Source organism: Eretmochelys imbricata, chromosome 14 (genome assembly GCF_965152235.1).
Source record: "Eretmochelys imbricata isolate rEreImb1 chromosome 14, rEreImb1.hap1, whole genome shotgun sequence".
Classification (NCBI taxonomy): domain Eukaryota; kingdom Metazoa; phylum Chordata; order Testudines; family Cheloniidae; genus Eretmochelys; species Eretmochelys imbricata.
In genome coordinates this window covers 34,864,160-34,878,958 of record NC_135585.1, presented here as the reverse complement: position 1 = coordinate 34,878,958, position 14,799 = coordinate 34,864,160, and the positions used below count along the sequence as shown (strand labels likewise).

Here is a 14,799-nt window from a genome sequence, read left to right as displayed (position 1 = left end):
GAATGCATGTTATGACTTTGTTATATGTAACCATTTGTTTCCAACACTTCCACTTGACGCTTGGCTTTGTTGAACCGAGGCATGATTTCGCTGTGAGCCTATGGAAGCGCTGTGTGTTAAGTGGAGCAGTGATCTGAGCTGGACCTGGTAAGCTGGGGCAGAGGATGTTAACTGTTCCTTTGGAAATAGTGAATCTGTGAATCCTGCCAGTGCCTAGGGGACCAGGGGCTGGAAGCTCCAGACTGATGCTCAGAGGGCTTGAGGGCAGAGTGGGCCTATTGCTACCCTGCAGTGACGGCAGGCCCAGCAGCAAGTGCGTGTGGCCAGTGGAATTGGGGAGCTGACCCCTGGCAGGCACAGACAAGGCTCCCTCAGGCAAAGGGCAGGTGGTGGCGAGGTGCCTCCCAGCCCTGGGTACCCTGGGAAGCATTGCAGGGTATTAACTTACTGCAGGTTTGGGGCAGTTAAAAATTACACCCCAAGGCCCCAGCCCAGTGAGAAGGACCAAGGAGAGGAACTGTGACTGCGCGGGGCACCTGAGTCCCAGCACCTCCCAGAGTTGGCTCTGCCTAAAGCCCCAGTCCCGCCCCGTGAGTAGGGCTTTACCAAATTCATGACCATGAAAAATGCATCACAGCCTGTGAAATCTGGTCTCCCCTGTGAAATCTGGCCGGGGGAGGAGGGGATATGTCCCAGAACTGCCCCCCTTACGTCTACCCCGCCTTCAGAGCTGGGCGGCCAGAGAGCAGCAGCTGCTGGTCTGGTGCCCAGCTCTGAAGGCAGCGCTGCTGCCAGCAACAGTGCAGAAGTGAGGGTGGCATGGTGGATTGGGGGGGGGAGGGAGGGCCAACCTTATGCGTGGGTGATGCGGGCAACTGCCCCGAGAGCGGTGGTCAGGAGGGAACCCCGCCACCCACCAGCTCCAGGCCCTTTTAACCTCTGAGTGCTGGACCCTGGAACGGGGGAGGGGCAGGGCTGGGAGTGTCCCGGGCAGGGGCTCCTACCGTGTGCCAGGCTCTAGCTGCAAGTTCGGGCTGGGCTGGGGAGGAACAGGACCTCGTCCCTTGCATGGGCTGCTCCCAGGGCCAGATCAGAACCTCCCCCAGCAGCAGAAAGCTCCGTGGCTGTCGGCCGGGAGCCCAGCTCTGAAGGTAGCACCACTGCCAGGAGCAGTGCCGAAGTCAGGGTCGCAATACCGTGACACCCCTCCCCCAATAGCCTTGAGACCCCCCATGACCCTCTTCTGGGATGGGATCCACACAGTTACAACAGGGTGACATTTCAGATTGAAATAGCTAAAACTGTGAAATTTAAAAGACTTTTAAAAATCTCATGACCATGAAATTTACCAAACTGGATGGCTGAATTTGATAGGGCCGTACCCAGGAGACTAAACAGGGGGTACTTCACATTACAGCTACACAAATGTGGATCCTCAGTTGCACTATTTCTATCACGGCCGCTTCTTTCTGGCAGATCCATTTGAGCTCCGCGGCACACGTCTCAGACAGAACCTGGCTGCCTTTTATCCACCCGCAGCTGTTCCCAGCAGCAGAGCCTGAGAAGCTGCAGAGTGAGAGAGAGTCCGTGTCACTGTGGGTCCCTGTAACAAGGAAAGGCCCAGAGGTGAGTCTTTCCTCCCCCTCCCCGTAATGGGAAGCTGGGCTCTGGTGTTGTCCTTCATCTCTAACTTCCCTGCGGAGCGTCAGTCGAGAAGACGTCCCAGGCTGTGAGATGACTTAGGGCAGTGGCTCTCAACCTTTCCAGACCACTGCACCCCTTTCAGGAGTCTGATTTGTCTTGCGTACCCCAAGTTTCTCCTGACTTAAAAATGACTTGCTTAGGGTATGTCTATACTATGGAATAAGGTCGAATTTACAGAAGTCGGTTTTTTAGAAATCGGTTTTATATATTCGAGTGTGTGTGTCCCCACAGAAAATGCTCTAAGTGCAGTAACGCGGCGGAGCGCTTCCACAGTACCGAGGCTAGAGTCGACTTCCGGAGCGTTGCACTGTGGGTAGCTGTCCCACAGTCCCCGCAGTCTCCGCTGCCCATTGGAATTCTGGGTTGAGATCCCAATGCCTGATGGGGCTAAAACATTGTCGCGGGTGGTTCTGGGTACATATCGTCAGGCCCCCCTTCCCTCCCTCTCTCCGTGAAAGCAAGGGCAGACAATCGTTTCGCGCCTTTTTTCCTGAGTTACCTGTGCAGACGCCATACCACGGCAAGCATGGAGCCCGCTCAGGTAACCGTCACCGTATTTCTCCTGGGTGCTGGCAGACGCGGTACGGCATTGCTACACAGTAGCAGCAACCCATTGCCTTCTGGCAGCAGACGGTACAGTACGACTGGTAGCCGTCCTCATCATGTCCGAGGTGGTCCTGGCCACGTCGGCTGGGAGTGCCTGGGCAGACATGGGCGCAGGGACTAAATTTGGAGTGACTTGACCAGGTCATTCTCTTTAGTCCTGCAGTCAGTCCTATTGAACTGTCTTATGGTGAGCAGGCAGGTGATACGGATTGCTAGCAGTCCTATTGCATCATCTTCTGCCGGGCAGGCAAGAGAAGAGGATGGCTAGCAGTCCTACTGCACCATCTTCTGCTGAGCAGCCATGAGATGTGGCTGGCATGCAGTCCTTCTGCACCGTCTGCTGCCAGCCAAAGATGTAAAAGATAGATGGAGTGGATCAAAACAAGAAATAGACCAGATTTGTTTTGTACTCATTGCTTCCCCCCCTCCTCTGTCTAGGGGACTCATTCCTCTAGGTCACACTGCAGTCACTCACAGAGAAGGTGCAGCGAGGTAAATCTAGCCATGTATCAATCAGAGGCTAGGCTAACCTCCTTGTTACAAGAACAATAACTTAGGTGCACCATTTCTTATTGGAACCCTCCGTGAAGTCCTGCCTGAAATACTCCTTGATGTAAAGCCACCCCCTTTGTTGACTTTAGCTCCCTGAAGCCAACCCTGTAAGCCGTGTCGTCAGTCGCCCTCCCTCCGTCAGAGCAACGGCAGACAATCGTTCCGCGCCTTTTTTCTGTGCGGACGCCATACCAAGGCAAGCATGGAGGCCGCTCAGCTCACTTTGGCAATTAGGAGCACATTAAACACCACACGCATTATCCAGCAGTATATGCAGCACCAGAACCTGGCAAAGCGATACCGGGCGAGGAGGCGATGTCAGCGCGGTCACGTGAGTGATCAGGACATGGACACAGATTTCTCTGAAAGCATGGGCCCTGCCAATGCATGCATCATGGTGCTAATGGGGCAGGTTCATGCTGTGGAACGCCGATTCTGGGCTCGGGAAACAAGCACAGACTGGTGGGACCGCATAGTGTTGCAGGTCTGGGACGATTCCCAGTGGCTGCAAAACTTTCACATGCGTAAGGGCAGTTTCATGGAACTTTGTGACTTGCTTTCCCCTGCCCTGAGGCACATGAATACCAAGATGAGAGCAGCCCTCACAGTTGAGAAGCGAGTGGCGATAGCCCTGTGGAAGCTTGCAACGCCAGACAGCTACCGGTCATGTGCGAATCAATTTGGAGTGGGCAAATCTACTGTTGGGGCTGCTGTGATGCAAGTAGCCCACGCAATCAAAGATCTGCTGATATCAAGGGTAGTGACCCTGGGAAAAGTGCAGGTCATAGTGGATGGTTTTGCTGCAATGGGATTCTCTAACTGTGGTGGGGCCATAGACAGAACCCATATCCCTATCTTGGCAACGGAGCACCAAGCTGCCGAGTACATAAACCGCAAGGGGTACTTTTCAATAGTGCTGCAAGCTCTGGTGGATCACAAGGGACATTTCACCAACATCAACGTGGGATGGCCGGGAAAGGTACATGACGCTCGCATCTTCAGGAACTCTGGTCTGTTTCAAAAGCTGCAGGAAGGGACTTTATTCCCAGACCAGAAAATAACTGTTGGGGATGTTGAAATGCCTATATGTATCCTTGGGGACCCAGCCTACCCCTTAATGCCATGGCTCATGAAGCCATACACAGGCAGCCTGGACAGTAGTCAGGAGCTGTTCAACTACAGGCTGAGCAAGTGCAGAATGGTGGTAGAATGTGCATTTGGATGTTTAAAGGCGCGCTGGCGCAGTTTACTGACTCGCTTAGACCTCAGCGAAACCAATATTCCCACTGTTATTACTGCTTGCTGTGTGCTCCACGATATCTGTGAGAGTAAGGGGGAGACGTTTATGGCGAGGTGGGAGGTTGAGGCAAATCGCCTGGCTTCTGGTTACGCGCAGCCAGACACCAGGGCGGTTAGAAGAGTACAGGAGGGCGCGGTACGCATCAGAGAAGCTTTGAAAACCAGTTTCATGACTGGCCAGGCTACTGTGTGAAAGTTCTCTTTGTTTCTCCTTGATGAAACCCCCCGCCCCTTGGTTCACTCTACTTCCCTGTAAGCTAACCACCCTCCCCTCCTCCCTTCGATCACCGCTTGCAGAGGCAATAAAGTCATTGATGCTTCACATTCATGCATTCTTTATTCATTCATCACACAAATAGGGGGATGACTACCAAGGTAGCCCAGGAGGGGTGGTGGAGGAGGGAAGGAAAATGCCACACAGCACTTTAAAAGTTTACAACTTTAAAATTTATTGAAGGCCAGCCTTCTTTTTTTTGGGCAATCTTCTGTGACGGAGTGGCTGGTTGGCCGGTGGCCCTCCCACCGCGTTCTTGGGCGTCTGGGTGTGGAGGCTATGGAACTTGGAGAGGAGGGCGGTTGGTTACACAGGGGCTGTAGTGGCAGTCTGTGCTCCAGCTGCCTTTGCTGCAGCTCAACCATACACTGGAGCATACTGGTTTGGTCCTCCAGCAGCCTCAGCATTGAATCCTGCCTCCTCTCATCACGCTGCCGCCACATTTGAGCTTCAGCCCTGTCTTCAGCCCGCCACTTACTCTCTTCAGCCCGCCACCTCTCCTCCCGGTCATTTTGTGCTTTCCTGCACTCTGACATTATTTGCCTCCATGCATTCGTCTGTGCTCTATCAGTGTGGGAGGACAGCATGAGCTCGGAGAACATTTCATCTCGAGTGTGTTTTTTTTTTTTCTTTCTAAGCTTCACTAGCCTCTGGGAAGGAGAAGATCCTGTGATCATTGAAACACATGCAGCTGGTGGAGAAAAAAAAAGGGACAGTGGTATTTAAAAAGACACATTTTATAAAACAGTGGCTACACTCTTTCAGGGTAAACCTTGCTGTTAACATTACATACATAGCACATGTGCTTTCGTTACAAGGTCGCATTTTGCCTCCTCCGACTGCATGGCTACCCTCTCAACCCTCCCCCCTCCCTGTGGCTAACAGCAGGGAACATTTCTGTTTAGCCACAGGCAAACAGCCCAGCAGGAATGGGCTCCTCTGAGTGTCCCCTGAAGAAAAGCACTCTATTTCAACCAGGTGACCATGAATGATATCTCACTCTCCTGAGGATAACACAGAGAGATAAAGAACGGATGTTGTCTGAACGCCAGCAAACATACACTGCAATGCTTTGTTGTACAATGATTCCCGAGTACGTGTTATTGGCCTGGAGTGGTAAAGTGTCCTACCATGAAGGACGCAATAAGGCTGCCCTCCCCAGAAACCTTTTGCAAAGGCTTTGGGAGTACATCCAGGAGGACCGTGAATGCCAGGGCAAAGTAATCCTTTCACATGCTTGCTTTTAAACCATGTATAGTATTTTAAAAGGTACACTCACCGGAGGTCCCTTCTCCACCTGCTGGGTCCAGGAGGCAACCTTGGGTGGGTTCAGAGGGTACTGGCTCCAGGTCCAAGGTGAGAAACAGTTCCTGGCTGTCGGAAAACCGGTTTCTCCGCTTGCTTGCTGTGAGCTATCTACAACCTCATCATCATCATCTTCTTCGTCCCCAAAACCTGCTTCCGTATTGCCTCCATCTCCGTTGAAGGAGTCAAACAACACGGCTGGGGTAGTGGTGGCTGAACCCCCTAAAATGGCATGCAGCTCATCATAGAAGCGGCATGTTTGGGGCTCTGACCTGGAGCAGCCGTTCGCCTCTCTGGTTTTCTGGTAGGCTTGCCTCAGCTCCTTCAGTTTCACGTGGCACTGCTTCGGGCCTCTGTCCTTTGTGCCCTGGGAGATTTTGACAAAGGTTTTGGCATTTCGAAAACTGGAACGGAGTTCTGATAGCACGGATTCCTCTCCCCAAACAGCGATCAGATCCCGTACCTCCCGTTCGGTCCATGCTGGAGCTCTTTTGTGATTCTGGGACTCCATCATGGTCACCTCTGCTGATGAGCTCTGCATGGTCACCTGCAGCTTGCCACGCTGGCCAAACAGGAAATGAGATTCAAAAGTTTGCGGTTCTTTTCCTGTCTACCTGGCCAGTGCATCTGAGTTGAGAGTGCTGTCCAGAGCGGTCACAATGGAGCACTCTGGGATAGCTCCCGGAGCCCAATACCGTCGAATTGTGTCCACAGTACCCCAAATTCGAGCCGGCAAGGCCGATTTAAGCACTAATCCACTTGTCAGGAGTGGAGTAAGGAAATCGATTTTAAGAGTCCTTTAAGTCGAAATAAAGGGCTTCATCGTGTGGACGGGTGCAGGTTTACATTGATTTAATGCTGCTAAATTCGACCTAAAGTCCTAGTGTAGACCAGGGCTAAGACATTTCAGTGTAGACCAGGCCTCGAACAGACGTTGGACATTTAACATGAGCAAGTTATACAATGGGAGCTTTTCTCAAACATCTCAAAGAGTAAACGTCAAGCAGCACTCACCGCACTGGATCTAATGGGGAACCGTCCACCCAGGTCCATTTCCCCCCTGGGGGTGTCACTTTAAGGCCAATCCAGATGTAGTTTGCATCTTGTACAACATCTTGTATGAAATCCTGTGATGTGCAAAGCAGAGGGGGTGGGGATGAGGATCCTGTAACATGCTAGAATTCCCTTAGTGATCCCTGTCACGGAGTGTGGGGGAGTCCAGGCCCTGCACCCCTCTTCTTGGGATTCACTGAGACTCTCAGCCAGCCAGTAAAACAGAAGGTTTATTGGACAACAGGAACACAGTCCAAAACAGAGCTTGTGGGTACAACTAGGACCCCTCAGTCAAGTCCTTCTGGGGGAGCAGGGAGCTTTGACCCCAGCCCTGGGGTTCCCTGTGTTCCTCCACCCAGCCCCAAACTGAAAACTAAACCCTCCTAGCAGCTCTCTCCTGCAGCCTGTCTTCCCATTCCTGGGCAGAGATGTTACCTCCCCCACACACTCCTGGCTCAGGTTACAGGCTCTCAGGTCTCCCATCCCCAGGGCACATTCCCAGGTCAACACTTCACCCCTCCCTGCTGCGTCACATCCTCACAATCCCATGAAGTGCCTGCTCTCTCCTTCAGTAGCTCCGCCCATAATGCCAGCAGGAGACCCCACCAGCCCCTGAGTTAGTTCACCCTCTCCCCTGGGTGGGCAGGGTCCCAGTGCAGGTAAACGTGGCTCTCTCTATGCAGACATGGTAACATCAGCACCAGTCCTTGGTGGCACAGGGTGAGCTGGCCCTTTAAGGGAGTCCTGGATTGAGCCTCACCTGTGACTAGGTGCCCCTGGACTCAGAGGCAAAGGTGATGGAAGCAGGTGACCAGGAACCAGGCCTGGTGGGGCTACAAGGGCAGTCAGGCTGGGCAGGGAGAGATTTGATGGGGTAGGAGGTTTGTGTGAGTAGCTCTATGCAGAAGGGCTCTGCTGAGCTCTCAGACAGAGAGCCTGAGAGTGAAACGCCTACAGGAGCCAGCTGGGCAGAATGGGGTGGGAAAGCTGTGGGGTTCTTGTTCTGAGCTGTATGTTAATAAGCCAGACCCCTAGAAGGGGAGAAAACACCCCAGTGTGGAGTTTCATTTGCAGGGGGGTGGTAGAGTCAGGCTACACTGGGATTGTAACTAGTGACACACGTCTTTCTCCAGCTGGAGTTGGATGAGCCTGTATTTTATGTTACCATCTCCTCCCGGTTCTGGATCACGAGCATGCGAGAGCTCTTCCCCGAGCAGTCGTCACGGCTCCCAGTCCAGTCTTTACGCTCCTTAGACAGCCAGTAGCACTTGTCCCCATGCAGCAGCCAGTCCCTGGGGCAGAGTTTGCACCCGGATCCCTCTGGAGGGAGAGATGGGAACCGAGGTGTCATTAATTCTGAACCTTCAAACTACAGCTGGATGAAAACTCTTGTTCAAAGTTGTTTTTTAATGGAAAATGCCATTTTGAGCCAAATGAAAGGTTTTATTTTGATTGCCATTTTTCATTTTTTGATGGGGGATTGGAGTTAGAATGGAAATACTGGTTTTGAGGGTGGGAGGGAGGATTTCATTCAGTTTTGGAGGGGAAATAAACATTTACTCTTAACAGTTCCCTCCATTTGAAAAGTGGGGGAGGACTTTCACTTTTCTACTTCCTTCAAAGGACATCAAACTGTCATTTCTTTTCACCTTTTTCATGACCTAGGCTTACACTGTATCAGCTCTAGTTCTAGACATTGCTGAAGTTTCCCCTACAGTTGTGTAAAAAGCAGGGCTGTCAATTAATCGCCGTTAACTCACGTGATTAACTGAAAAAATTAACTGTGATTAAAAAACTTAGTCGTGATTAATCACACTGTTAAACAATAGAATACCAATTGAAATTGATTAAATATTTTTGGGTGTTTTTCTACATTTGCAAATATATTGATTGCTATTACAACACAGAACACAAAGGGCACAGTGCTCACTTTACATGATTATTTTTGATTACAAATATTTGCACTGTAAAAATGATAAAAGAAATAGTATTTTTCAATTCACCTCATACAAGTCCTGTAGTGCAATCTCTTTATCGTGAAAGTGTAACTTACAGATGTAGATTTTTTTCTTACATAACTGCACTCAAAAACGAAACAATGTAAAACTTTAGAGTCTATAAGTCCAGTCAGTCCTATTCTTGTTCAGCCAATCGCTAAGACAAACAAGTTTTGTTTACGTTGACGGGAGATACTGCTGCCCCCTTCTTATTTACAATGTCACCTGAAAGTGAGAACAGGCATTCGCATGGCACTTTTGTAGCTGGCATTGCAAGGTATTTATGTGCCAGATATGCTAAACATTCATCTGCCCCTTCATGCTTCGACCACCATTCCAGAGGACATGCTTCCATGCTGATAATGCTCGTTAAAAAAAATAAATGCGTTAATGAAATTTGTGACTGAACTCCTTGGGGGAGAATTGTAGGTCTCCTGTTCTGTTTTACCCACATTCTGCCCTATATTTCATGCTATAGCAGTCTCGGATGATGATCCAACACATGTTCATTTTAAGAACACTTTCACAGCAGATTTGACAAAACCCAAGGTTTAAGAATCTGAAGTACCTTCCAAAATCTGATCGGGACGGGGTGTGGAGCATGCTGTCAGATGTCTTCAAAGAGCAACACTCTGATACGGAAACTACAGAACCCAAACCACCAAAAAAGAAAATCAACCCTCTGCTGGTGGCACCTGACTCAGATGATGAAAATGAACATGCCTCGGTCCGCTCTGCCATGGATCGTTATTGAGCAGAACCCGTCATCAGCATGGACGCATGGCCTCCGGAATGGTGGTTTAAGCATGGAGGGACATATGAATCTTTAGCGCATCTGGCACATAAATATCTTGTGATGCCGGCTACAACAGTGCCATGTGAACGTCTGTTCCCACTTTCAGGTCATATTGTAAATAAGAAGTGGGCAACATTATCTCCTGCAAATTGTAACCAAACTTGTTTGTCTGAGCGATTGGCTGAAGTAGGACTGAGTGGACTTGTAGGCTTGAAAGTTTTACATTGTTTTATTTTTGAATGCAGTTATTTTTTGTACATAATGCTACATTTGTAAGTTCAACTTTCATGATAAAGAGATTGCACTCCAGTACTTGTATTAGGTGAATTGAAATATTCTCTTTCTTTTGTTTTTTACAGTACAAATATTTATAACCAAAAATATGAAGTGAGCACAGTACACTTTGTATTCTGTTGTAATTGAAATCAATATATTTGAAAATGTAGAAACCATCCAAAAACATTTAAATAAATGATATTCTCTTATTGTTTAACAGTGCGATTAAGCGCGATTATTTTTTTTAATCACTTGCCAGCCCTAGTAAAAAGCCTTCAGGCTCAATGTAGTAGTGAGGGCTTTTCTCAGGGTCAGCACTCAAACAGCCGGGCACGCTGTAGGTCAGGAAACCAAGGTGCTGGGAGGCCAGAGAGGAGAGAATTCACTCCAAGTCTTTACATGGAGTTGCTCTCTTACGAATGATCTGCTCTAACTCAGTCACAAGTTCTGGGCTCGATGTAGGAATCACTGGCTGGGAGAAATCTCTGGCTTGGTGCATTCCAATGTAATTCCTTGAGGTTTGACGGTGTGAGCTTATAAAAGCTGAACAGGGACAGACCCAGGCTGTTTCCCAATGGGAAACCTCAAGGGAAACTCAGTGTTGAAACAAATAAGACGGATGACACCCCCGACTAAGGCAGAACTGAACCCAGAGACTCAACCTGGCCGCTGGGGACGCTGTACCTCTGCTGGTGTCAGGATTCAGCTGGGAGTTAAAAGCAAGGTCCCATTATGGTCATTACAAATCCTATGGCTCTTCTTTAATGGGGGAGATCTGAGTCGGTTCAAATGACAGTTCGGGGGACTACAATTTGCCTCCCTCAAATGCCCTGTGAAATTCCAATAGGTGAGTGGATTCTGCTTCAACCATTCCCCTAAGACATCGTCTGCCCGTGTTGTGTGCTGCTGAACAGTTGTGGAGTTTCACTCCAGAGGTGGCTGCATGTCAGTAGTGGGGGGAAAGGATTCCCATAAGTACGACGTGGTTGGTAAAGACCTTTGGGATCCAACCTCTAGAGCAGTTGTATTCTTTATTACACTATAGTCATGATTGTCTGTGCTCCAGCAATGGGAATTCCTCTTCCCACTAGAGGTCACTGCTGGTCCTCTGCACAAGCGGCTGAGAATTACTTATTGTGCTTCGCCTGCACACTCCCTAGGGAAAGGATTGTCTTTTTGTGATGTGTTTTTTATGGCATCTGGCACAATGCGGCCTCCATCCCTGAGGCAGGACTGCAGTGGAAAGAAATAGGGTAGAGCTGAGAGGTTCCTGTCCTGGATCGGGTTAGGGGTTGGTCTAGGGATGCTGCACACAGATAGTAAGACAATCTCTGCTGTGAAACGGGTGGAGAGAAAGAGGAGGACGGCAACAAGGAAAGAGAGAGACCAGCCGGGTAATTCCTGTTCCTGGACTAACTTCCACTGGTGGAAGATACAAACTTGGAGCTCCACAGAGCTCGTCTTCAGGGCTGAGGGAGGACATCAGAGGAAACCCGAAGAAGAGCTCTGTGGAGCTGCAGAGTTTGTACCTTTCACCACCAGAAGTTGGTCCAAGAAAAGCTATCAGCTCCCCGCCTTGTCTCTCTCACATTCTGGGACCAGCCCGGCCACAACACCGCTGCCCCCGAGAAGGGAGAGGAACCCGGCCATCGGGGTACAGACAAAGGCAGCCACAGCCTGGGTCTTGCACCCACCACCTGGAAGAGATGAAGTGAAAGAAGACAGTGGCGCTGGGGGTGTACAGCGCATCACAACGGCACCCAGAGCATTCAAGCAGATTTAAAGGTGTCTCTCCCCCCGCCCCCCCACCTCAACTTTAACATCACCCTGGCGGTGGAACATTGTTCTCCCGCTGGAGTTACGAGCCGGGCGAGCCTGCCCGTCCCAGCCAGGCCAATGCAGGGTCAGACACCGTCTGCCCTTCACCCGGAGAGCTCCCCGGCCATACGGCCTGTTCGCGGCTCCTGCTTGCAGCCCCCGAGGGGCTGAGCTTCTCTCACGAAGGCTCCTGCAAAGACCCTGGCTACCCTGTCCCCCAGGAGCCTGCCCCCCCCAGCTGCCGTAAGACCCCCCCCCAGCCACGAGCATGGGACCCCAGAGGTTGGAGGGACCGGGGCAGGAGGCCAAGCGATGCGCGCCGCGCTCTGGGCCAGGCTCCTCGGGAAGGGAGAAGTGACGTCTGCACACGGGGTTGATTTGTCCCCCGAAGGGAGGATTTCCCAGAGAACAGGAGCCCTTTCTGAAAGGCAGGACGTCTCGCCGACTTGGGAGCAATTCTGTGTGTTTTACTGGGTTTTCTGGCACGTCTAAAAGCTACTGTTCATTTCCTGGACCCCCCCCCCCAGTCTCTCCTTTACCCAACACCTCATTTTGGGGGAAATGAAAATATTCAAGCTCAATTTGTGGCCGAAGAATGGACACACAATTCAACAGCGGCTGCTGTACAAATCGTACGTCATTCACAGACATTGAGACGCCCTGCAGCCTGCCTGTGGGGGCTGTAACAATAATCACAGGGCTGCGATGACACTGGGATCTTCAGAATAACCCCCCGTCTCCACCCTAACCCCAGTCCCCCATTGCAGAGCCGGGGTGGGAGTCAGGTTCCCAGGGCACTGCTCTGGAGGAAGATCACAGCTTACCTCCTCCAGGGACTCCAAGGCTGCAGCATCCTTTGCAAGGCAGGTCCCTGCTCCATCTCCCCCTCTCTGCGCATTAGCTGAGCGGGGAGCCCCAACTCCCCCCTTCACACACATCATGTCTTCCCCCATTGCTCGTGCAAGGGAAAGCGCCCGAAAAAGCCAGCCCCCAGGAGAATGAAACTACACAGCAGGGGGGAGATCATACGCCTTATTAGCATAGTGCTTCTGATTGGACAAGGGGCGGGAGCCCCGGAGGGGGAGGAGGGTCCACTTGCTCTGGCCCAGGGCCCCAGGAAACCCTCGTCCGCCTCTGCTCATCTCTGCCTAGTTTTACCAGGGGCTGCCTGAAAGCACTGGTGACATCAGTGCAAACCAACATTCCAGACAGTGACGTCTTCATCTTGCTCTATGGAGTGTACACCGACATGTACATTTCCAGCTGATTTCTTTTATAATTATATGGTAACAACGAGAGAGTCAGCAATTTTTGCATAATAGTGGCTGTGTGACACTTTTGTATTTTTATGTCCGGCTTTGTAAGCGAATGGTTTTTAAGTGAGGTGTAACTTGGGGTCTGTAAATCAGACTCCTGAAAGGAGTACAGCAGTATGGAAAAGTTGAGAGCCACTGCAATCCTTGGGCGAGCAGGGGCAGAGACTGGTGGGACGGGGGGAGAAGGGGCAAAGAAGGGCCTCTCTGCCCCGGGCACAGACTGGGGGAGGGTTGGAACTGTGACAGAGTGGGAATTTTCTGTACTATTTTGTATGAATACTGTGTGCCTCAGTTTCCCCTATATGCTGCATGGTTAAGTAGGTGGTGGGAAAAGGTTGTTTATCCTTTGTAGAGACCCAGAGATACAGACGTGGCCGACGCCTAGATGCCTGGGCCCTGGGGCCCCAGGGCCCCATGCCCATGGAGATCCCCAGAAGACAATGGCCACTCCAATTGCCCAGACATTTGGCACTGGAATCGGGGACGCTCTCCTGAACTGGGACAACAAAGGGGTCAAAGGGCTCTCGGTTGACGCAGATGGACCATGCTGGAACTCTCTGTTCTAACCAGGGACTCTCTACGCTGTGTTCCAGACAGCTAATAAACCCTCCTGCTTTTACAACAGTGGCTGAGAGCCACATCAGTTTAAGGAAGTTGGGGGTACATTGCTGCCTTTGGGGGTACAAGTCTCCCTGATGTAAGGCAACTGTTGTCCACTTCCTAAAACTCAGTGGGGGTGTTTGGGTTAGCTAGCTCCCAGTACCGAAAGGAAGGGGAAGGGTCAATGGGAAATCAGGACCTTGAGACTGCCAGTCCCCAGGAACAATGGGGAGAGGCCAATGCGCCAGGTCAGCCTGATTGACAGGGCGGGCAGGCTAATCCGGGAGTCAGGAGGCCAGGGGGGTCCCATCCTCTGTGTAAGCCAGAATTGCCTAGGTCAGAGAGAGAAGGGCCGAGCTAAGGAGAAAGCAAGGGTCCAAGCTGAGCTGGGGAACAGGGTCGTGCCAGCCAGGGGGGCCAGAAAAGCAGCCCAGGGAGCACGTCAGTGCTGGGAACAGAGCCAAGAAGCAGCCAGCCACAAACCCAAGGGAACAAAGTTTTCCTGGAAAATTGTGGAATGTAACTATCACTTGCCATTCATTCTCAACTCTGCCACACACTTCTCTCCGGAATGGGGCCTTGGAGAGACAGCCCCATAGACATCTGGGGGCAGGGAGAGACCCAGGGGTGCAGGGAAAATGGGGGTAGGATGGAGGGAGCTGGAGAAAAGTAGAGATACATGGGGGGGGTGTTATGTGTTGGGACAGGGACTGAACAATTTTCAGTACATGCTGGGGCGGGGTGCTGGGGTGCCATTTGAGATGGGGGGGGCAACTTTAACAGGTACTACTTAGGCATCTGAAAAATCTAGGGTTTTTTTGCAGATAACTTGGAAATTAGCTGACAGGAGCACTGTATCTAATTCCTATGTAACTGTAACCCTTCTGCACGTCAGAGTTAGCAGCAACAAGGGCCAGGTTGAGTATCTAGGGGTTTCAATAACGCAATACAAAACCAGCTCGAGCCCCCACCCAGAGACCAGGGACAATTACAAACCACCCCCGGGTGCCTCCAAGAGGCAATACTTCGCCTCTCGCAAGCACAGAGTCTGAGTGTAGCAAAAGCCTTTTAATAAAGGAGGGAAACAATGCGGCATTGTGCTGGGGAAACACCACCCATGGGATTCATAACACAACCCATGAGCAAAAGACCCACCCCCAAGTAAATCTGGCAGGGTCCTTTTCCCCTCAGGGTCTTGAGCCA

General features: G+C 51.1%; 1 long non-coding RNA gene across 1 annotated transcript; it reads right to left on the bottom strand.

Annotated features, from left to right (window-relative positions):
* Nucleotides 1-6,690: 6,690 nt before the first annotated feature.
* Nucleotides 6,691-12,648, bottom strand: LOC144275327 (uncharacterized). Its single transcript, XR_013348011.1, has 3 exons — nt 12,505-12,648; nt 7,959-8,113; nt 6,691-6,867 (listed from the first exon to the last, which is right to left on the bottom strand). It is a non-coding gene; the product is annotated as an uncharacterized LOC144275327 (long non-coding RNA).
* Nucleotides 12,649-14,799: the final 2,151 nt, after the last annotated feature.